Raw genomic sequence first — 24,489 nt, 5'->3', positions numbered from 1 at the left:
TACACCTATTTTGAAAAGACTGATTAAAACAAAAACCTGAAATTGGGTTGGCCTTTGGTTAATCGTATACCAATTCAGCCCTATAATTACTGCACCTCTTCTGTGTGCCTGGTACTATGGAGAAGGTAAAGATGAACTGGGCCCTCTCCTGCTTTCAGGGCCTAATGTAAGAGAGCAAGGATGTACTGTGCCAACTACAAGGGATTGTAATGCAGGCTGTGAGAGAAGTTCAAGCCAGTGTCAGAGAGGGAGGGGAGATGGTGATCGCATCCAGCTGAGCTACTGAGAATGAGATCACTCATATTTTGAAAATTTTCAATCAAAGACCGGTCCAACCCAAGTAATTACACATTGTGTATGGCAGCATGTATTTGATGTGTCATACCCATTAATTACACTAAAGAGCCCTGACATTAATAAGTAAAAGTTATGTTAGTGCATAGGCATAACAAATAGATAGATAGTGTAATAACACCATCCACAACTATATAAGCATTCTTTAATCCTACAACACCAAGTTTCCTTGGCAAATCAAGCACTGTGCTGGGTGCTGAGGATACAGTGCTGGGCAAGACTACATCCCTTTCTTCTAGGGGATAACTGAACCAATTTGGAAACATAGGCACATGAGCATATTAAATAGAGAATGATAAATGGTACAAAGTGGGGATATGTAGGGAGATTTCAGTTATGAAAGCCTATTGGAGCAACACTTAACTCAGCCTGGGATGGGATTTTCAGTGAAGGAGTCAGGGGAGGCTTTTCCAGAGAAGGTGATATTTGAATGGAAAAATAAAATACGATTAAAAATTTACTAAGAGAAAAGTCTTGGCAGTGGGTGGAGAATGTTGTAGACTCTCTGGAAAGAAGAAAATTTGTGCACAAGGTACAAGTGAGAGAGAGAACGAACAAAGGAGCCTGTGTACATGTGGACACACCGTAGTGACTTTGGTATGACTGAAACCAAAAGAACTGGAGGCTTTAAAGGGGGAAGGACAAGTAGGGAGAGGTAACACTATTTTCTTTTAATATTAGCTGTATTGTGATGTTGGGGATTTGTAACATAAAATGTAATGTAAAAGTATGTACTAAAATGGGTGAATTCTTATGCAGTATGCTAAATACCTAATTATCTTTTTTTAAAGTAAATGAATTCTAAATGTTTATCCTGTTGGTATTATATACACTTAGGAGATACCCATCATTTTTTTCTGCAAGCGGAGGAGACTTTAAAAATCATGAATATAATAACTGTTTCTAATTTTGATTTAGGTTTACTTTGCAGGAAACTTTAATATATTCAAAATGTCTAGTCTAAAATAGACATCCAGTATATGTTCTTTATCATCCACCTACTGAGGAGGAAAGTGAATAAGAATAAAAATCCTTTATTTATAGTTTATTATGTAAAGAAAAAAACCAGTTCATATGCTTTCTACTAATATAGAAATAATTATTTGTGAATGTATTAATATAGATTGTGTGACATTGGTTCTTAACATCTTTATAAACCTTACAGTAGGCTCAGGCCAATAAGGTTCTTCAAAAACATGACAGGTTTGGAAAATTTCTTCGGCATTAAGGGAGGGATGTGCATTGCATATATCCAGTGCAATGCATTCTAAACAAGACATTTGTATTTAGAATTAATCAGACTCTTAGCGAAACATAGTGATTGTTTATTCAAACTGATGCTTCGAATTCTCTCTTTCCATAGTCTTTGAAACTAACCTGTCAAATAATCGTCAAGAGTGATTAGTTTATTACAAACTCCCCATATGAAATTTAAGGATGACAAAACAAATGATTGGCTCCATTGCAATTCACTTTCTCATTACATGATTGCTATTCTAAATATATAGTAAGTAAGAAGACAGTGCTTTCATCATCATACTTATCCCAACCCACCTTCAAATACATACTTCCCTAAACATAAAAGGGAACCTGTAATGCTATTGTCAATACCTAAGACATTTCAAGATAGGACAGAAACAAAAAAGGAAACGGCTACTATTAGTAAAAACAGAAACTGTAGGTTTCCTTTTAGTTTTGTTGACTGTTTCCTTCACTGTGCAGAGCTTTTTATCTTGATGAAGTCCCAATATTTCTTTTTTGCTTTTGATTCCCTTGCCTGTGGAGACGTGTCCAGTAAGAAGTTGCTGTGGCTGATGTCAAAGAGGTTGCTGCCTGTGTTCTCCTCTAGGATTTTCATGGATTCCTGGCTCATATTTAGGTCTTTCATCCATTTTGAATTTATTTTTGTGTATGGTGTAAGAAAGTGGTCCTGTATCATTCTTTTGCATGTGGCTGTCCAATTTTCCCAATACGATACGAAAAGACTGTCTTTTTTTAAAGGTTTTTTTTTTATTCATTTGAGAGACAGAGAAAGAGCGCAAGCAGGGGGAGAGGCAGAGGGAGAGGGAGAAGCAGACTCCCTGCTGAGCTGGGAACCCGACTTGGGGCTCGATCCCAGGACCTGGGGATCATGACCTGAGCCGAAGGCAGATGCTTAACCATCTGAGCCACCCAGGCACCCTGAAGAGATTGTCTTTTTCCTTTGGGTATTCTTTCCTGCTTTGTCGAAGATTAGTTGACCATATAGTTGTGGGGTTCATTTCTGGGTGAGATTCTCTCTTCCTCTCCCTCTGCCCCTCCCTTTCTCTCTGGGGAAAAAAAAAAAAAAAGTTTGACACAGACAGGAATATTATTAACTCAGCCATCAAAAAGAATAAAATCTTGCCATTGGCAACAATGTGGATGGAGCTAGAGTGTATTACGCTAAGTGGAATAAGTTAGTCAGAGAAAGACAAGTACCATATGATTTCACTCATGTGGGATTTAAGAAACAAAACAGATAAACATGGGATGGGAAAAAAAAAAAGAGAGGCAAACCAAAAGAGACTCTTAACTACAGAGAACAAACTGAGGGATGCTAGAGGGCAGGTGGATGAGCATATGGGCTAAATGGGTGATGGTTATTAAGGAGGGCACTTACTGTGATAAGCTCTGGGTATTGTATTTAAATGATGAATCACTAAATTCTACTCCTGAAACCAATATTACGCTATATGTTAACTAACTAGAATTTAAATAAACACTTTAAATGAAAACAAACAAAAACAACAAAAAAAGAGAAACCAAAGCCAGGAAGCAAGCAAGGATAGCTATGAGGAATATGTGTGAACTTAAGGCCAAGTCAAAGCGACAGTGTTGCTTAGTGGGAGCTGAAGTCTATCAGCAGGGCCTGGGTAAGATTTCAGGAGACACAAGGCTACTAAAGCTAATAATCAAACAGCTGGTAACAACTAGCTTTGAAAGAGTAAACAGGAGAATGTGAAGTAAGAGAACATTACTGGATATTGGATAAGTGAACTCCATTCTGGGCCTGTGTATCTCCTTATTAAATAAGGTAAGAATTAGATCAGTAATTTCTCTCCCTCTCTCCCTCTCTCTCTCTCTCTCTCTCTCCCCCCCCACCTCTCTTTAGCAGGGAAACCCATTTTAAAAATACTACAGATATTTAATGCATGATAGTTAATATGGTTAAAGCATAAATTGAGGTGAGTTCAGAGACCTACCTTCTCTGTAGCCTCTCACCCCACGTGGCCACTGAAGAATCCCTTAACAACCCAGGATTCCAAGGTGAGGAACATAGGAGGAGCTTCCTTCTGGTTTTTCCCTTGTGTTCTATGATTTATAGATAGGCCAACATTGAGATGAAGGAGGCTCCTGGACTTCCTGCTTCATGTCAGAAGATGAAATACAGTTGACGCTTGAACAGCATGGGTGTGAATTGCGTAGGCCCACTTATACATGATTTTTCTCCAATAAAAATAGTACAGTACTGTAAATATATTTTCTCTTATGATTTTCTTAACATTTTTATAGCTTTATTGTAAGAATACAGTATATAATACATATAATATACAAAATATGTATTAATTGATTTTATATCAGTAAGGCTGCCAGGCAATAGTAAGCTGTTAGTTAAGTTTTGGGGGAATCAAAAGTTATACATGGAATTTTGACTGTGCAGTGTTCAAGGGTCAACTGTAGTTTGAAAGATAATATATGAAATGAGAAGGAGTTTAACCTCTGAATTGGAAAACCAGAAATAAGGACAAGAGACTAGGTAAGCATTAATCTTTTTGTAATTTCTTTCCAAAAACGATAAACATCATTTAAAAAAAAATATTTAATCATCCCATTTAAAATTATGTATAACTTATGCAGATATAACAAGAGGTACAATCAATAGAACTACTAAAAAATTAAAAATCAATAATTATACACTTGCTGTATATCATAGAGCGAGTGTATACATTCTGGGGGAGGACAGTTTATAAAGGTGGCCTTTACTCTAGATGATACTGACATTGCAGTTGTGAAGGCGGGTAAGAAAGGAGAAAAAGCCCAGAGTGGAACTGGACATATAAAATCTGAGAGTAGATTGAAGAGGCCTTGGAAGGAGCTGTGCCTCTCTCAGGAACTAAACTGGTCTCATCCAACAAGTGGGCTTAGGGAAAGAAATAGAAGTATGAGCAATGCTAAAGTGGAGTGGCCGAATTCCCCTTCTGAGCCTTGGTTAATTGATTCAAGAACTTAATCAGTATGTGTACAACAGACTGTTTTATTTTAATAGTATCTCTTCTACACAGGAGTGATAAATGTGCTGGGGTGGTGTCTACTGTTACTGCACCAACACTGTTCATTTGATTACACAGAAGGAAGTGTGGCAAATAATTTTGTATTAACCAGGTCTACAACTGTCAGCATGAATAAATCTGACAGACACACTTTGAAGATAAAATAGAAGAACAAAATATCCAACATAATATTTTTTATGTATGTAATTCATAAAACTTGGAGACTGGTGGACAGTGATATGCTGCCCAAATATTCCCTCAAGAAAAGACTTATTGCTCCATCTTCTGGGAATGTGAGCAGATGACCTCCAGCTGTCAGTCCCTTTACGGACTGCATCAGCTTCAGAGAGCCCCTTGCCCAAGGTTTCACTCCCAATGACACATTGAGACTAAGGCCTGGTGTTCTGACCACTTGGCCGGTGCAGGACAACTCTGAGAGGCCATTACAAACTCCAGGGCTCCTCTTGAAGTTGGCTGAGGCTAACATGGCCTGTATCATAGTTGGAGTTCTCCCTCTGCTCAAACTTGCTTCCTTCCACTCTTCCATGGGATACTCCCCAGTAAACATCCCATCCATTAAATTCTGTCTCAGTCTGTCTCCTGGAGAATGCATCCAGTGACTGGGTATATGGAGGATAGAATGGGATTAGGGGTACAACAAAGGGAAGGAAAAATGACATCTATTTAAAATAAATACAAATAAAAGAGACTCTGTGCTAATTGATAATGATGCTGTGCCACTAAAAAATGGTTATGATTAATCTATTTAAAGCCTCAAAATAATATGTGCAATAATATCATGAAAACAGTATTTTCATTCCAGTTTCTTTATGTAAAGTAAGTTGAAGGCACAATTATTCCCATTAAATACAGTGAAACTGAGGTTCAGAGAGGGTAAGTGATATGCCAAGGTCACACACAGTTAGGAGATAATAGAATTAGAAATAAGACTCTGACTCCATTATTTTGTGCTCTTACCTAAATTATCTGTGAGATAATCCCACACCTGTAAGTTGGGCAGGGATGTCATACAATTGCAATTTAATGCAGGTTTTAGAATCTATATCAGTACATCCATAAGTCTCAGTCAGAATCTAATTAGTGGTTAAACGTGGGGAGGGGGAGCATCCCATGGCACGCGGTACATTGGACCCTTGGGGAGCAGCTAAGGAAACTAGAAATACCATTAGTGAAACAAAAAAGAACTGTTTATGCAGTAATATATAATACTATATATTTACATATTTATATATATACATTGACATGGCATCTACAAGTATGTGCTATTTAAGAAAGCCATAGACCAAAGCAATAGGTTGTAATCAGGAAAGTGCTCCCCAAAGTGCATTTCACTTTTTGGAGTGGGAAAGATCTTAGCCAGTTACGCATATTTTGACAGTAATCTTCCTTGTTTGTTGTTTTCTAATTCTAGTTTTTAAGTAATATATTCACTTTTAGCCTTGAAATGCCTTAAAACTTTAATACAGGCATAATTAAAAATCTAACCTATTACCTTTATGGAAATACATAAAACAGTTTTAAGAATTCAACTTTCTATAATACTGCTTTCACTAATGTATTCATATTAGCTGTCCAAACTGTTTCTTGAAACTATTTTCCCTTGCTCTGAAGTAGAAATCACATTCCTTTTCTCGTTCCTGCTATTTTCTCCTTAAGCTGGGGTAATTTGTGTTTCATTGCCTTTGCCATTCTTTATTTAGTGCTTGCCTCTTGGACACCACGGGAATCATTCTCATTATAGACTCCGTTGCTCTGTTCCTCTTATAGATCTTGACATAAGCTGTTCTGAAAGTTATTCCATATGCATACATTTCTTAAGTCAACAGTATCCTTAATACTGCTGTATCATTTTGGAAGATATTAACATTCAACTTAAGTACTGTATATAGGCCACCTCATCCCTTTTCCGGCCACTCACTCATTAGAGAGTACAGGCCAAGGGCAAACTATATCAGAAGCACCATGCTACTTGTTTTTCCTCCATAAGTAATAAAATATATGTACTTTTTTATTCAAATAACGGCTTTCTTTTTTATCATAGTTGTTAATTCTGTTGTAACTTGAATAATATATCTGCATAATGTTGAAAAATGATAGGTATTTATATAAAACATGGTGGGTTCTTAAAATAGAAAACTATATGAAAGATTTTGAATAGTCAATATCAATTCATGTCTTCTAATGTTAGTATTAAAAAAAGGAAAAAGAAAAAAAAAGAAAAAGAGAAGACTGTCTTACTTTGGCTTTTAAGTGAAAACCTGTGTCTGCTTCCTAAGGGTTTTAAAGTTTCTACTTCTCAGTTGCTCTCAAGTGAAGAGGGAACTGCACTCCATTACAGCTCTTCTACTTCAGACTTGGAGCGTCCATGTTATTCACTTGGGAAAAAAGACCATTCTGACCCTCACTCTCTTATTTGATAGGATAATATGCAGTCTCAGGATAGCCCATTTCTGAATAGCACTAATGCACCAAAGGGCCATATTTCCACATTTACATTGTGGGGAAAATGAGTGTAAATATAAGAATAACTGAAAGAGACATAGAGATTCACTAGAACCATTGCAAATTACCAGACTATCAGTTTTTCATTATCATTTGTTCCAAAAGAAATAAATCTATTTATTTACAAGAAAATGAATGCTTTGGAAACTTCGATTATAAAACCAATTTGGCCTTAAGAACTCAGGTGGATTAGTTAAAATAGAATCTGCACATCTGTGTTTGATATTTGGCAGCAAAAGAGAACATTATCACAGATCAACAGGATAGAAAAATATTTTTATATCTGTAGAATCTTAACTTTTATTTATGTCTTTGTGTATATAATAAATGCCAGAAATTTATTTAAAATATGTAATGTATGAAGGACTACAAATCAAATGCCTACTTGGAAATAAAGTATAAGCAATTCTCAGGGCTTAGAAGCAATTTGAGTTTTCATAAGTACTTAGATCATGTTAGCACATTAAATAATATATTTAGACACTAAAATGTAACTATAATATTTAAAAGTTTATTTCTTTGTAATGGTATCACACATAGGATAACCAAGTCTTCAGCCTACTCAAATAGACGCACATAAATAAAGGCTCTCCAGTGGAATGTAGGTCCACTGTCCATCTCTGGTCCCAGAGAAACATCGGCAGAACTTCTCTACTGCTCTCTGCTTGGTCAAAATTCTATTGTAAGGGAGGGGATCTCTGTCTGGGGAGGTAGCCTGAGGAACAGTAGAAGTTAACAAATGTTGCCTTCTATCTCTTCTTATTTTTCCTTTGTTATTAACAATCTCTCTTCCCTAATTCTTGATATTTCCTTTTCTCTTTCTCTTAATTTTGTTTCAACCAGCTAGTTCAGAGCAAATAAAAGGTAGTTAATATTTGTGTCAATAATTTTACTGCCACATTGTATAACTCCTTAAAAAATTTTTAAATGCCCAGAACAAATAGTACTTTTTCACAGCTTTACTGAGGTGTATCTCTCTTTTCTTTTCTTTTTTCTCTTCTCTTCCCTTCCCTTCCCCCCCTTTTTTTTGAGATATATTTCCTGTACCATAAAATTCACTCATTCAGTAGATTTTGGTATATTTTACAGAGATGTGCCATCGTCACTAAAATCTAATTTACTTTCTGTCTCTGTGGATTTGCCTGTTTGGGGCATATTCTTTTTTTTTTTTTTTGGTCTTATGTAGTTCTTTATCCTTTTCAGCCAGAACAGTTTCTGAGTTGCTGTAGCTCCTTAATAGATATTTTCTTTTTTTTTATTATTATGTTAATCACCATACATTACATCATTAGTTTTTGATGTAGTGTTCCATGATTCATTGTTTGCGTATAACACACAGTGCTCCATGCAGAACGTGCCCTCTTTAATACCCATCACAAGGCTAACCCATCCCCCCAGCCCCCCTCCCCTCTAGAACCCTCAGTTTGTTTCTCAGAGTTGTTTGGGACATATTCTATAAATGAGTTAATACAATATGTGGTCTTTTATAACTGCCTTGTCTCACTCAGCATAGTATTTTCAAAATTCATCCATGTTATAGCATGTATCAGTACTGCATTTATTTTTGTGGCTCAATAATATTCCATTGTTTGGCTATGCCACATTGTTTTTCCACTTACCTGTTGATGGGCATTTAAGTGGTTACTGCTTTTTCTCTATTATGTATAGTAGTACTGTGAAATTCATGCACAAGTTTCTGTGTTGACCCTATGTTTTCTGTTCCCTTAGATAGGGGCACCTCGGTGGCTCAGTCAGTTAAGTGGCTGCCTTAAGCTTGGGTCATGATCCAAGGGTCCTGGGATCGAGTCCCGTGCATCGGCTCCTTGCTCAGTGGGAAGTCTGCTTCTCCCTCTGCCTGCTGCTCCCCCTCCTTGTGCTCTCTCTCCTACTCACTCTTTCTGTGTCAAATAAATAAATAAAATCTATTCCCTTATATATATATCCACTAGGTCATAGGGTAGCTCTATATTTATTATTTTGAGGAACTGCCAAACTGCTTTCCAAAGTGGCTGCACCATTTTACATTCCCACAAGCAATTTATGAGGATTCAGTTTTCTTTACATTCTCACTCACACTTATTTTTCTCTTATATTTTAGCCATTCTCGTAGGCATAAAGAAGTATCTTATTGTGTTTTTGATTTGCATTTCCCTAATGACTAATGATGTTAAGCATCATTTTATGTATTTACTGACTGTATATTCTGTATATTTTCTTTGGAAAGGTGTCTATTCAAGTCCTTTAATCCTTTTTTAATTGGGTTATGTCTTTATTGTTGAGTGATAGAGAGTTCTTTATATATTCTGTATACAAATCCTTTGTCATATATATGATTTAGAAATATTTTATCTTATTCTGCGGATTGTCTTTTGACTTTATTGGTGGTATCCTTTGACACATAAACTTTTTTTTTAATTTTTATGAAGTCAATTTATTTTTATTTTATTTTATTACTTCTATCTTGTGTATCATAACTAAGAAATCATTGCCTAACCCAAGAGCATGAAAATTTATTCATATTTTTTCTTCTCCAAGTTATGCTCTAGTTTTAGCTCTTACAGTTAAGTCTACACTGCATTTGAATTAATCTTTATGTATAGTGTGAGGAAGGACTTCAGATTCATTCTTTTTACATGTGGTTGTCCATTTGTTTCAGCAATATTTCTTAAACGACTGTACTTTTCCTTTTAAATTATCCTGGCACCCTTGTCCAGATCAGCTGACTATAAATGGAAGGGTTTATTTCTGAGCTCCCAAGTCTGTTTCATTGATACATAGTCTATATTTGTGCTAGTACCATAATGTCTTTATTACTGTAACTTTGTACTGAGTTTTGGAATTATGAAGTGTGAGTCCTCCAACTTTGTTCTTTTTCAAGAGCATTTGGCTATTTTGGTCCCTCGTATTTTCATATGCATTTTAGATTACCTTGTTAAATATCTGCTGGGGGCGGGGGAAGCCGGTACACTGAAAGTGATCATGTTGACTTGGTAGATCGTTCTGGGGAGTATTTTCATCTTAACAATGTGAAGTTGTCTGCTCCGTGATCATGGTGTGTATTTCCAATTATTTAGTAATCTTTAATTTCTTTTAATGGTTTGTAGTTTTCAGTGTACTAAAACATTGTACTTTCCAAAGTCTTCTACTTCTTTTATAAATTTATTATACATCTTATTCCTGTTATTATCATTTAAGAATCTGTCTTATATTTGCTTATTCAGATTGATTATTGCTGGTATATAGGAGGTTTTTAATTTTTTTTAAAGAACTAACTTTTGGCCTTGTTGCTTTTTCTCTATTCTATTGTTTACGTCATTAAATTTCTAATCTAATCTTTATTAATTTCCTTCCTTCTGCTTGCTTGGGTTAAGTTTGCAGTTCTTTCTCTATTTTCTTAAGATGGAAAGTTAGGTCCAAGATTAAGTTATTGATTTGAGCTCTTTCTTCTTTCTTAATGCAGGCATTTACAGCTATAAATTTCTCTCTATGTGGTTTTGCCTGAATCCTGTAAGTTTTGGAATGTTGTGTTGCTGATTTCATTTATCTCGAAATATATTTTCTTTCCCTGTGATTTCTTCTTTGACTCATTGGTTATTGAGGAGAGTGATGTTTAATTTCTGCATATTTGTGCATTCCACAGAGATCTAAAGGTTTGGACAAAGTATTGAGTGTGTTCTGGGGATGGTGCTCTTAGCAGCATTTCAAAGGTGGTTAGATCTCTCCAGGGCCTGTAATGCTGCCAGCTTTTGACTACCACACCACTGAGCTAAGAGTAGTCCCAAGTTAAAACAACACAGATCTGCTGTCTTACACAGGTTCAGTAATTTCCAATGAAAAGAAGATTTTTAAAATTTGTCTGTGGCTTTCATTAATTACTGGAGTTTAGAAATAGTTCATAGTAGTTGTTTTTATTTTTGTATTTATTTTTATTGTTTCAGAGAGTGAGTGAGTTCACCAAGTTTCTCACTGCCATGTTAGGAATCAGTTTCTCAGAATAAATCTATTAATCTTCACAGAGAGTTTTGAGTCAGAGTCGTGTTTATCCCCATTTCAATCATTACTCATGCATGCTCCAGGGATGAAACGGTCTATTCAAGATCATGTGGCTTGTTTATAATGTAGAATTTAACCCAAGTTTCTTTCTCTTCTTCCTGGCACTATATTCATTCTACCATATCACAGTTCATTCACTTTATTACCAGTTACTTAAATATTAGATGCCTTGACCTAAAAGGAATCTCAGAGATGACCAGGTTCTAGACCTTTCTTTTAAAGATCAAGAAACTGTGGTCCAAAGTGGTGAAGTGTCTTGCTCAGGATTTTATTGCTAGGCACTATAACACATGCCCTTTGTACTTTATGTCTACTAACCCCAATTGAATGGTGGGTTAATTAATTTGTTATGAGTCTAAATGTCAGTTATTACCTTCAAATCAATTCTTTATTCTGATTTGAGTCTCAGAACATCCCTGCAAATTTTCTTTATCTAAAATGGTGATGTTCTATTTAGCTACATTGTAGATGTATTAGCTTTTTCTTGCTACATAACAAATTACCACAAATTTAGTAGCTTAAAGCAATACCCATTTATTAGCTCACACTTCTGTAGTCAGAAATAGGGGCATAACATTATCAGGTTATCTCCTCAATTCCACATGGCCAAAATCAAAGTGTTAAAAGGATGCATTCTCATCTGCAGAATGGGGTACTCTTCCAAGCTCATTCTGGTTGTTGGCAGAATTCAGTTCCTTGCCATTGTAGGAATGAGGACCCTGTTCTCTTGCTGGCTTTCAAGTGTGGGCAGCTTTCCATTCCTTGAAGCTGCTCTTAGTTCTTACTCCAAAGCCATCAGTAAAGACTGTCCCTCCCATTGAATCCTCTTATACTTTTAATCTTTCCGGGAAGAGCTGAATTCTTTTTAAGGGTGGACTCACCTGATTAGGTCAGGCTCACCCAGGGTAATAGCCTTTTCTAAAATCAGTTCATTTCAGACCTCAGTTACATCTGCAGATCTCTTCATAACAGCGTGTGGATTACTGTGACTGGGTAATGGGGAAAAAATAAATGTGCCCAAGGAGTAGAAATTTTGGGAACCATCTTAGATTTTTAACACAATAGATGTGCCTTCTTTTCTTTTAGGACAGTCTGATTCTGCTTTCAAAGAATAATATCTAGGCCCATATGCATTCACCTGATGCACACCTTGGAATTTTTTTAAGTTTTTATTTAAATTCTAGTTAGTTAACATACAGTGTAATATTAGTTTCAGGTGTACAGTATAGTGATCAGCACTTACATACAACACCTGATGCTCATCATGACAAGTGCACTCCTTAATCCCCATCCCTTTTCACACATCCCCCCCCACCACCTCTCTTCTGGAAACCATCCATTTGTTCTCTGTAGTTAAGAGTCTGTTTTTTGGTTTGCCTCTCTCTTTTTCCCTTTGCTCATTTGTTTTGTTTCTTAAATTCCACATATGAGTGAAATCATATGGTGTTTGTCTTTCTCTGACTGACTTATTTCACTTAGCCTAATACTCTCTAGCTCCATCCACATCATTGCAAATGGCAAGATTTCATTCCTTTGTATGACTAATATTCCATTATATATATGTATATAAATAATATACGTATATCTAATATACATGTGTGTATGAATAATATATGTATATATAATGTGTATCCATATATATATATATATGGATGATATTCTTTATCCATTCATCAGTCAATGGACACTTGGGTTGTTTCATAATTTGGCTGTTATAGATAATGTTTGCTGTTATAAACATTAAGGTCCATGTATCCCTTTGAAATAGTGTTTTTGTATTCTTCGGATAAATACCTAGTATACCTAGTAGTGCAATTACTGAATCTTAGGGTGGTTCTATTTTTAACTTTGTCAGGAACCTCTCTACTGTTTTCCAGAGTGGATGCACCAGTTTGCATTCCCACCAATAGTGCAAGAGGGTTCCCCTTTCTCTACATCCTTGTCAGTACCTGTTGTTTCTTGTGTTGTTGATTTTAGCCATTCTGACAGGGCACACCTTGGAACTTACTATGCCTAGCTGTTATTGAGTTTATAAAGGAAGCTTAAAGTTCAATCTGGGTTTGGTATTAGTAGACAAAAGAATATCTCCATATCAATAAGGACACGTAAGTACATAAATATGAAATAAAGCATATATATTATTTTTATTATAATATCATACATGTTACAATATATATTATATTTTCCCCACTGTAACTAAATACAGTCAAATTTAAATTGGTTTGTTATACTGTATTTGATAAATAAAAAAAAATCATCCCCCACCCCACAAATTTATATTTTGTAATGAATTTCTTTCATGAGACTATAGTTAAAAATAATATACAAAGATGTGCAAAAAATAATATACAAAGCCAGGGAACCATTATGACCCAAGTCACATCTAGCACAAAAGCCCTAGACAATTGATTTTAAAGCAGTCCTAGGTAAATTATTATGTATAATTAAACAATACAGCACGACAGTCAGGTTGACTATAATAAGAACATTTTCTCTTCAAAGATATTGAAATGCACGAATTATTTCCAGGGAGAACTAAAAGTCACATTACAGAGGACATTTTCTTTGTCACTGGAAGATAATGAAGTTTAAAGTTCTCAAATTGCTGAATAGTAGTTTTGGTTGAGGAGTATGTTTCTGACACTCACTACACTTTAATCTTTTCCTTAATTTTTTTTTTTTTGATATTTAAAATATTTTTTTCTCTGCTTATACATACACACATACACATGCAGACACTTTCTCTCTTTGGCTTAGACAATTACAACCATATTATACATACTGTTTCATAATCTCTTCGTACATATTTGATTCATTCATTAATGGGAAAAATATTTATTAAGCATTTATTATAGGCCAGGAACTATATATTGATCCAAAAGTCAATCACTATTTTCTTTTTATTTCAGCATTTGTTATCATTATTTTTGCCCTGTAATGTTGCTAAGTTTTTTGAGCATAGCACAATGAAGGACAAATGTCTGCATTTCATACCTTTGGTTCCACAAGTTATAAATTCCTACTGCTTCCAAGAATGAACCTAAGAAAATGATAGTAGCCAAATAACGTTACAGAAGGTACCCTCCTGAAATTTAATTTCCTTTTATAAATGTTGCTTTTCCTCATTAGATAACACATCTGGCCAAGGGATTTTAAAAGAAAAATGGTGTACTTCAGCCAGTATCTGAATATTGGTCAACTAAGATTAGCTGGAGGAGCTGGGGCTCCTCATGAAATTTCAATGAAAATTAACATCTTATCTTTATTCTTGTAGAGACTGAATTCAAACCCAGGTTGATTGCAGAAATTCTATTCTTTTGATGAGGTAGGTCCATGAACTTATCTAAGTGTTTTACCTCTGAAAATGCATAATCTTATAATGACTCCTCTTGATTTTAAGTAATGAACCACTGTATATGTATTCTTGAGGAAGTCCCACCTTTCTAGGAAAGTGATGATCACTTCCACGGTAGTTTATGACCAGTCCTGAAGTCTGAAGGATGCTAGAGTCTCAAAAGTTGTCCAGAAGCAATCTACAACTCAGTAACATTGAGGACAATTATTTATAGACTATAAAATACATATGTTATCACTCTTTTAAGATAGTTGGATAAACCAAGACATTCACTGAATATCCTCATCCATGCTTATTTCTCTTTCACAGTACTTACAGAATAGTTATAGTCTCACAGGTTTCTGTCAGGTGTTCTGTCAGCTTCCTAGCCAAAGGTAGACCTCTGCTACCTTCCATGCATTCTGTTGGACAATATCTACCAGTGGGAAACATTGTACATTAAATTAAATCCATTCTATTACTAGGCAACTGCTGGTATTAAAACAGTTTCTATTAAATTTAACCAAAACCTGACTCCTTCTAATTTATGGCATGATCTGTTAGTCTGGCTGGTACCACATGTAGTTAATTAAATCTGTCAGGTATTTGCAAAGTGTTTTCATATTGAACATTTGTCCTCCATTTTATTTCTAACTACCCAAAGCAGTGAATCCTGAGTTTCTTTTATTATTTGTAGGAGACCCAAGTAAAAATGACTAGTATTTATTGAGAATCTACTGTGGTAAAGTCAGGGTAGGGAAGTGGAGTGAATAAAAAGATGAATAAAATAGGATAGCCATATTCAAGGAGCTTAAAATTAATTCAGTACCCTATAGTTATCCCTACTCTGTTATTTATTTTTTTCTTCTAGCAGCTTTATAGTTTTATTACATTCAAGTTTTTCAAAGATTTTTTATTCATTTATTTGAGAGAGAGAGAGAACATGAACAGAGGGAGAAGCAGACTCCCCGCTGAGCAGGGAGCCCGACACAGGGCTCAATCTCAGGACCCTGAGATCATGACTTGAGCCAAAGGCAGGCACTTAACCAAGTGAGCCACCCAGGTGCCCCATATTCAAAAAGATACATATTTTTAAGCAGGACAAGAAAGTTTAGCTGATGACTCAAGCCCAGTAGGATCTATGGTGCCCTTAGGTTACATTGAAATCTAATGCATATATACAGACATTGTGTGGTTTAAAAAGCTCCCTACTACACTGGAATTAAAAAAAAAAAAAAAAAAGCTGCCTACAAATTTCTTAACTTTATTCTGTTCGTAAAGAATCAGGAATCTTGGGGCGCCTGGGTGGCTCAGTCGGTTAAGCGACTGCCTTCGGCTCAGGTCATGATCCTGGAGTCCCGGGATCGAGTCCCACATCGGGCTCCCTGCTCTGCGGGGAGCCTGCTTCTCCCTCTCCCCCTCCCCCTGCTTGTGTTCCCTCTCTCGCTGTGTCTCTCTCTGTCAAATAAATAAATAAAATCTTTAAAAAAAAAAAAAATCAGGAATCTTCTTTCCCCAAGGCCAACTTTTCAGCTTTCATAGAAGATGCTCATTCTATTACCATTGTGAATTTCCAGTTAAATAGCATATTTCTTCTGAAGACTTCAACCATTCTAGATAGTAATTATAACCACCTTTGCAATAAAGATACCACATACATAGACAGAATCATGTAATAATTATGATTACTTGGGAGAAAATGGAAGAAGAGCATCGTAATTCTTATATTTCAAGGAGCAAAATTGAGGAATTTTGAGGTTTATTATAAGATATCATATTCACATAAGAGATTATATTCATTGTAGTTTTGTCAACTTCCCTTTTTAAAATTTTGTGCTAATTGTCTTTCATATAAATACATGCTTTGCAAAGGCTTCTATTAATACATGTAAAACAATATTCAGATTGAAATTCAATTTACTCTCTCCAGAAAAATCAGTTACTCAGTGTAGTCACTATATTAATTAACTCATTCAGTGCTAAGCACTATATTGATAGAAAAATGAGAAGATACATAAGTTCGCTGTTTTATAAGGGATTCAGGGAGGTAAGTAACCACATGAAAAGCATTTTAGTAAGGACTGTAAGATATATTAAAGCTGTACCGATGTCTCAAAGAAAGGATTGCTAGGTCTTGCCTGAAATGGTCAGGGGCCACATCCCAGAGAAAGCAGCACAGGAGATGCAAGATGAGAGCAGGGTTTGCCAGGGAGGAAGGACACCGAGTCATATGTGGGCAGCAACTGTGAATATCTTGTTCACCATTCTTCACACCGAGTAAATCGCAGTAAAAATGTTCAGTGAATATATGATTTCTAGGCAATAAAAATGGCAAATGCAAAGGCATGGAAGTGTGAAACAGTTTGACAGAATCTTGAGACTGAAATTAGCCACGTGTTTAGAGATGATACTAAGGAGGTAGGCAGGGACTCCCAACAAAGAGAGTTTTACACATTATCTAGGATTTTCTTTTAAAGGTTTTTACCATATGTTACTTCCTCAGGCATTTCAACTTTATTTTTTTAACATGTAATTCATACACAAATTTTAGAAACATATCTTTTTACTTTTCCAAGAGAAAGGAAGGAGTGAGGGAGGGAGGCAAAATAAAAGAAGTTGTGTTTGTGATCAAGATTGGCCTAGAAATTGCAAAATAGGGTTGAAACCAAGAAATAGTTTGTGGATATTTGGTTTTTTACAGAATTGCAATTACTGTCGTCCAACCCCTCTCCCCCGCAAAATGCGCATGTATCCTAGGTAAAAACAAAACAAAACAAAAAACTGCTTACTAAGAAACTCCCAACTTTGGGTCAGTATTCTAGTGCTGCTTCTGCTTCATCCTGCCTGGGGAAAAATGCCACCCCCCCCCAATCTATTATATATGGAAAATCTGGAGCTGACATTTTGTGAAAAATCGGGCCTGTAAACAAATATAACGTGTGTGTTCTTTTCTTTCTTACTTACATGGTACCAAAATAATAGTCATGCTTGTTTTCTAAAGCTTTTGAAGGTTGATGACAAAATACCCAAAGTGAAACTTTAAATCTTAATTCATAGTAACGATTCAGTTCATCTGCCCTGGGCTGGAGAATTATTTTAAAAACAACAACAAAATGGGCGCCTGGGTGGCTCAGATGGTTAAGCGTCTGCCTTCGGCTCAGGTCGTGATCCCAGGGTCCTGGGATCGAGTCCCGCATCGGGCTCCCTGCTCCTTGGGAGCCTGCTTCTCTCTCTCTCTCTCTCTGTCTCTCATGAATAAATAAATAAAATCTTTTAAAAAAAACAACAAACTTCACAGTAGACTTTTTAAAAATTATCATTATTATATTGAGAAAGAGGTGCCAAAATTTTGCTACCAAATCAAAGATAAATAACAAATAGATCCTTTTATTTTAATGATAGAAAACTTTTTATTGCCCTTTTTCTGAAATAAATTTAATATTAGAATGTTACCTGTGGAGATTCTTTTATCTACTCTATGCTTAAAGCTTAAATAGAAAAGCAAATATAGCCTTATTAACATCCTTTTATAGAAGATCAAAATTAAGAGCTTAAATCACCTACTCCCTAATTTTCTTTAGAATCGTAAACATTTCTTCAGAGTTACTTGTTTACATAGACAAATTAATGAAAGGGGTCCCTAAAGTGCCATTTGGTGATACTGTAGACACCTAGCTCCATAAGTACTTTATAAATTAAGGGTTGATTATTTGCTTTGCCAAAGAATTCTTCCCTTTACAAGAAATTCTCCAGAGGATTCCTTTAATTAGCTAGCTCCCTAAGTGCATGTAAAATAGGGAGGGAGTAAGGCTTTTAAGCCCCATAGCTCCTTTTGGAAGATTATCCTATTTCTGGTTTTAACCTTTTTGGATTAAGCATTGTCTTTATGCAGATCTCTTGGCCTGATCCATTACAGAGTTCAAATGTATAAAGATCCCCTAGACATCATGCTAGGCTCTGGGTTAGATCATGGAGTACACAAAGATGAGTGATGCCAGTAGCGGCTGTCACAGAACAAACAAGTACACCACCACCACCCCCTTTCAGGAGACCTCAGCCAGCTCTTTGTCAACAGAATAATGCAGAGATTGAGGAGTTCATAGGGGCTTATCATGCACCATTTCTGCTGGTAGAGAAAGAAACAATTAACTTATAGAAGAGAAATCTTTGGTTTTAGTGGTAGACATCATAAAGAGGTAGGGTATGAAACTTTCTAGAAAGAAGAAATTCATGGGAAAAAAGTCAGGGTCATTATGAATCATGGAGTGTGTTCTGACGGAACAGAGCTTAACTGGAGTAAGGGGTAGAAGAGCCCTAGAAGTGGGACATTGTGATTAGATGAGGAAGGTAAAGGCTTAGGGTCCAATGAGAAAGGACCTTGAAAAGGAGACTGCATTTTGCTTTAGGGAGTGGAAACCATTAAACACATTCAATAACTGGATATTGTGACTGTATCGTAGTTTTTCTGACCAAAACTCAGAGCAGAGTGTAGGAGGGATTTGAGGACAGAGAGAAACAAAGCCAGAGAGACTAGACGGAAAGTTTGATGAAAGTCCATCTGAAAGAGAATAAAGAATGTGGTACCAGCATTGAAAAGGGAAGAGATGAAACTGATGGAAATGGAGGACAATTGCAAAATTCACAGGCCAACTAGAGATTGTGAATAAGATGGAAGAGACACTTGTGTCTTCTAGTCCTAATCACAAGGTGACTGGCGATACCATAAATCAGGAAGCAGACTAGAGCAGGAGGAAAATTTAATTTTTTCTGTGTTTATCAAAAAGTTTCTGACTATTTGTTAAACCATCCCTTCTATTTTATATTGTGATAATTCTAAAGAAAATGGTAGGATTGTGATTTAAAACAATTTAAATATAAAAATATGTTTTTGACTTTTAAAATATATCTAAATTCATTATCTACAAACAATTTCAGTTATCCTTTCTCTTGTCTTGACTATGTGTTTAAGATTTCTCTTCCTACTGGGAGATAAATATTGTATTACTAAAGACAATCGTTTGGTTCTATTAATTTAATTGAATTTATAATTTGGAGAAGTCTTCTTGATGACTGTAGAAACATATCTTTTTGCTTTTATTTTTACTTTTATTTAAATTCCAGTTAGAACATGTCACCTGTACTTGTTATTTCTATGACTTTTGTAAAAAAATGCAAACCATCTAAATCTTATTACATATTAACCGACTTGTTTATCAACACAAGTCATCTAGACACTAGATTCTAGTGGAACAGGCCAATTGATCTGTTCCAAAGAAGTTGTTTTTAAGATGGAAGATTGTATATTATATGCTAACAGCTATGTGAATAAACCTTTAATGACATCCAACTAAACTTCTGACAGATTTTCAAAGACCTAAACATTTAGGTCTTAAATAAAAAAGTTGATGCTCACAATTAGTCATTTTATCTTATATTTTCAGGTTTTTGAAGAAGTGAGAAAACGTGAGGCAGAATGGCATAATTTTTATGAAAATGAGTGTGGGGTAAAATAGGAAAAAACTACAGTAAAGATATAAATGATAGAAAGTAATAATGGAGGTTGAGGATATTTTTACCACATTAGAATGCAATGATGAACATTGTTGAAGATTCAAAGATGTTTTGTCCTTACCTCCTAGATGTTCTTTCAGTTCAAGAATATATTGAAATAATAATTTAATACCTTTGTGCTATAGGGAAATATATTGATGTGGGAATTGGTAAGGTCAAAGAGAAGGTCAGGTTCTCTCTCAACCCTGTCAAAGCCTTTCTATAAATAGTTTGCAATTTCTTGAATATATTTGGAAGTATTTCACACTGAACAAAGCGTCACCCCTTTCTTTCACCCATAAGGCAGTAAATGTTCACATAGAAAAAGAGAAATCCTGTCCCTCTCTCAATAAAAGGTACTTGCCCCTGAGTACATTGGTGTATTTCCAATATTTACAAACAGGTCTTCATAGCATGTGGATAATTTAATTTATCTAGCCATGTTAGAAAGGTGGGCAGCATGTTTATTTTTGAATAATTCTCCATGATTTTATCAGAATTCCTTTATAATCCAAGAAAATAATAACATCTGGGCTTAGACTTCACTTAATAGAGAAAAATCTTTTCTTACAGCGTATTGATTTCTCTGGTCAGTTACTCTCTCTCTCTCTCTGTGTCTGTCTCTCACTTTTAAATGAGATGTAACTGACCTATAACATTGTGTGTAAGTTTAACCTGTGCAGGGTGTTCATTTGATACATTTATACCTTGCAGTGGGATCACTACCATAGTGTTAGCTAACACCTCTACAACATCACATAATTGTCATTTCTTTTTTTGTGGTGAGAACTTAAGATCTAGTCTCTTAGCAACTTTGAAATATGTAATACCGTATTGTTGACTAAAGCAGTGAGAATGTTAGCAATTGATAGGAAATCAGTACTTATTTTATTTCATTCTAGGTAACATAGTCACTTATTTGGAATTAAAACAATAGAAGCCTTACTATTTAAATTGTAGGGGCTTATATAAATGTTTACCCATGAGAATCCTATCCCCATTGCAGGGCAATAAGATTATCTATATGAGCAGCTGCATAGAGGAGTGAAAGATATAAAGACTATAGAATAAGGCCAGGCTGGAAATCTTGTTTCCGCCCATTCCTAACTGTGTAACCTAAGGCAAGTCAGTGTTTCCAGTCTTCTAAATGTGTAAGATAAAGAATGCTGTGATGAATTCATCCTTAACGTTTCAATAATATCAATAATCAATGTGTTTTCAAAAATCAATTACTTTTCTTTCTCTTTTAACCTCTCTTTGACTTGGGAGAGACATGAGTTAAAAGTCAACTCTGATGCATATCTGCTCCATCACAGCTATAACAGAGCTGCTTCTGAAAGCAGAAGCTATACTGACTTTGAAGGTGAAAGCATTATTTCCTCAGGGTGGCTTCTTGGGTTGATGGACTGTTGTCCTCAGTGGCTGTACTGACTCTGGAGGAGAGAATAATCCTTAGAGAAGAAAGCAGATTTCTCTGTGTCCATACATTTTCTGCTGTCCTCAGTACACAAAGAGAAAGAAAGGTCACTTTGTTCTTGAGTATAATCATTACACTATTTCATCCAGTTACAGTGTTCCTGCAGTGGTCATTTTGTATTGAGACCAAACAGAAATGTATGTTTGAGAAATGTTTTTTAAATTTGTATTCATACTACGTATACCAAAATGCAGTGTGATGGCATTCTTTTGCAATTTTTGTTCCACAAAATGGATTGACTCTGAGATTTGGCCTCATTTCTTGACATACTTATAAAATTTATTTCATCTTGACAACATCCTCAAACAATTGGTGCATTAAGACTATGCACATGAAGACTAAACTCAGACATCAAGTTCTGTATCTCCGCATTGGTACATCAGCCACCCCCAGGGATCCATTGCTGTCCACTCTGGAGAAGGTGTCATGTGGTACTTCCAGCCAGAGTAGCATTCCCTCCAGTGGAGGAAATGGTGGGGAGATGTGCTCCATGGAGCTGAGCACCAGGGAAGGCTCATATTCTCAGAGCTTTGGTTTCCAGTGTGAATAATAGGAAACCATTTAAATGGTCTTCCAGTGGTCTGAAACTATCAGTGCCTCTTCAAATCTCTTAACAAAGAGTAGCTCAGGGACTGGAAATGATTTAAAGAATACTTATTTGCTACAGGAAAAATGTATCTTCATCATTGTTTTACTCCAGTTAAAGACTAAATTCCTATTTCCAAAAGTAGAAACAAGAGTAGTGTCTGCTTTTTCTCTAAATGTGTCTTTACACATTAAACAAAGATTTTCTGAATATAAATAAACAAAAGTAAACATTTTACTTTTTATATAATACATCTTTTATCCTATTTGGGGAGGAAGGGCATACTCCAAGAGAACAAAGGATTATAGCCTTCACCAAAAAGATTATTTTATTTTATTATTATTATTTTTTAAGATTTTATTTATTTATTTGAGAGAGAGAGAATGAGAGACAGAGAGCATGAGAGGGAGGAGGGCCAGAGGGAGAAGCAGACTCCCTGCTGAGCAGGGAGCCTGATGCGGGACTCCAGGATCATGACCTGAGCCGAAGGCAGTCGCTTAACCAACTGAGCCACCCAGGCACCCAAAAAGAGGTTATTTTAATAGCTTGATTTTCCTCAAGGAATATCTTAATTGGTCTGAGAGGGTTAGCAGCATTACCAGGTATAAAGAACATAATTTGTGGGGCCCAGTGAAAAATGAAAATGCAAGGGTCTTTGTTCAAAAGGCAGGAAAATGTGAAATTAAAGGTTCTAAAATATGAATAGTTTTCTTCCATGGACTTTTCAACTTGTCAAGGTGTTTTTGCCATTTAATGCCATTTTATGTAAAGAAACGTTAATTATTAGCATGAATTTTACTGTTTATGTTGTATAATGCCTGTTTTAAATGCAAATGTAAAAACATTCACCTACTATGCCAATCACTAAAATATGCAGTTTGTATTTTTCAGCTCATATGTATTTCATTCTTATCAGAAAAATGAAAATGCTACATAAAACAATCTCTGTTTTTATTTCACATAGTGAATATAGCTAAAATATTTAGTCTACCAATACTCTCTTATCTTCAACTTACTGATAAGTAAGGAAAGACTCGGGCACCTGGGTGGCTCAGTTGGTTAAGCGACTGCCTTCGGCTCAGGTCATGATCCCGGAGTCCTGGGATCGAGTCCCGCATCGGGCTCCCGGCTCGGCAGGGAGTCTGCTTCTCCCTCTGATCCTCCCCCCTCCCATGTGCTCTCTTCTCTCCTCTCATCCTCTCTCTCAAATAAATAAATAAAATCTTTAAAAAAAAAAAAAAGTAAGGAAAGACTCAAAGAAAAAGGAACTATGGTTTGTCTTTTCCCCATATCCTTTTATGTCCTCATTTGCAGCATTAGTGGATGGCTAATACAAGGGAAAAGTATAAGAATGGACATGATAAGGTGTCTAAGTCATTCATGTTTCTTACAAGTCTTCTTCATTGGAATTAAGTTGTAGTTCTACTGGAAAGGTAGTTTTTCACTCTGTCTTAGATCTAATATGCATACCTTGGATTCACTTTGAGTGTTCCTAAACTCCCAGACATCATGGGCCCATTGGAATTTGGTGCACAAGGGTCCCTGCATACACTGTATTTGAATGGGGAGCCAAGAACTGGCAGACGTGCATATTGTGAGTGGCTTATCTGCTCATGTGCATGTTTATTGTCTCATCGGACTTCACTTAAAAAATACAAGCTCAAAGGTATGGAAACAGCAGAGCATGAAACCAAGTTCAGTACCCTTCCAAGCACGAAGTCCTGTGCAATTACATTACTCATATGCCCTTGAAGCTCTCCCTGGTAAAGAACGAGTGATGTCTCCTAATGTTCATCCTCTTCAGACTTCCCCTGAGATAGGGCCATGGGGCTGGGACTATTTCAGGACTCACTGGGGTAATTGTGGCTCTTACCAAATGTAGCCAGGCACCCAGGGGATGTGCTGCCCGCGTGAAAGTGAACAACCAATCTTTAATCACACCCCTCAATTCACAGTAGCATTGAGCCTAGATTCAAACTGCTGCTTAATGAAAAGTTTTAATTGTCCTACATTTAACATAAAGCCTATAGAGCTTACTAACTTAGGGATAGTGTGATTTTCAGAAGGACTTAGTAATGTTGCAGTGTGGAATTTTCTTGTAAAGATCCAGGCTACAAAATCAGATTTTCTCAGGAGCACTGAGAAAACACATGCTCCTACATTCTGCACTCCTTTCCCCAATCTTCCTTGGCTTTCCGTGCTGCCTCCCATCTGCCTACTGACCTCCAGCTCTCCAGACAGAAGGCCTGCTTCCCTGTACAGTGTGAATGAACATGGGCTTAGACTAAGTCTCAACTAACTTAACAATCAGAAGGTTGTT

This window comes from Mirounga angustirostris, unplaced genomic scaffold (genome assembly GCF_029215605.1).
Source record: "Mirounga angustirostris isolate CCGP_5_RB_7025 unplaced genomic scaffold, mMirAng1.0.hap1 SCAF_2, whole genome shotgun sequence".
Lineage (NCBI taxonomy): Eukaryota > Metazoa > Chordata > Mammalia > Carnivora > Phocidae > Mirounga > Mirounga angustirostris.
Note: the sequence above shows the minus strand (reverse complement) of the source record.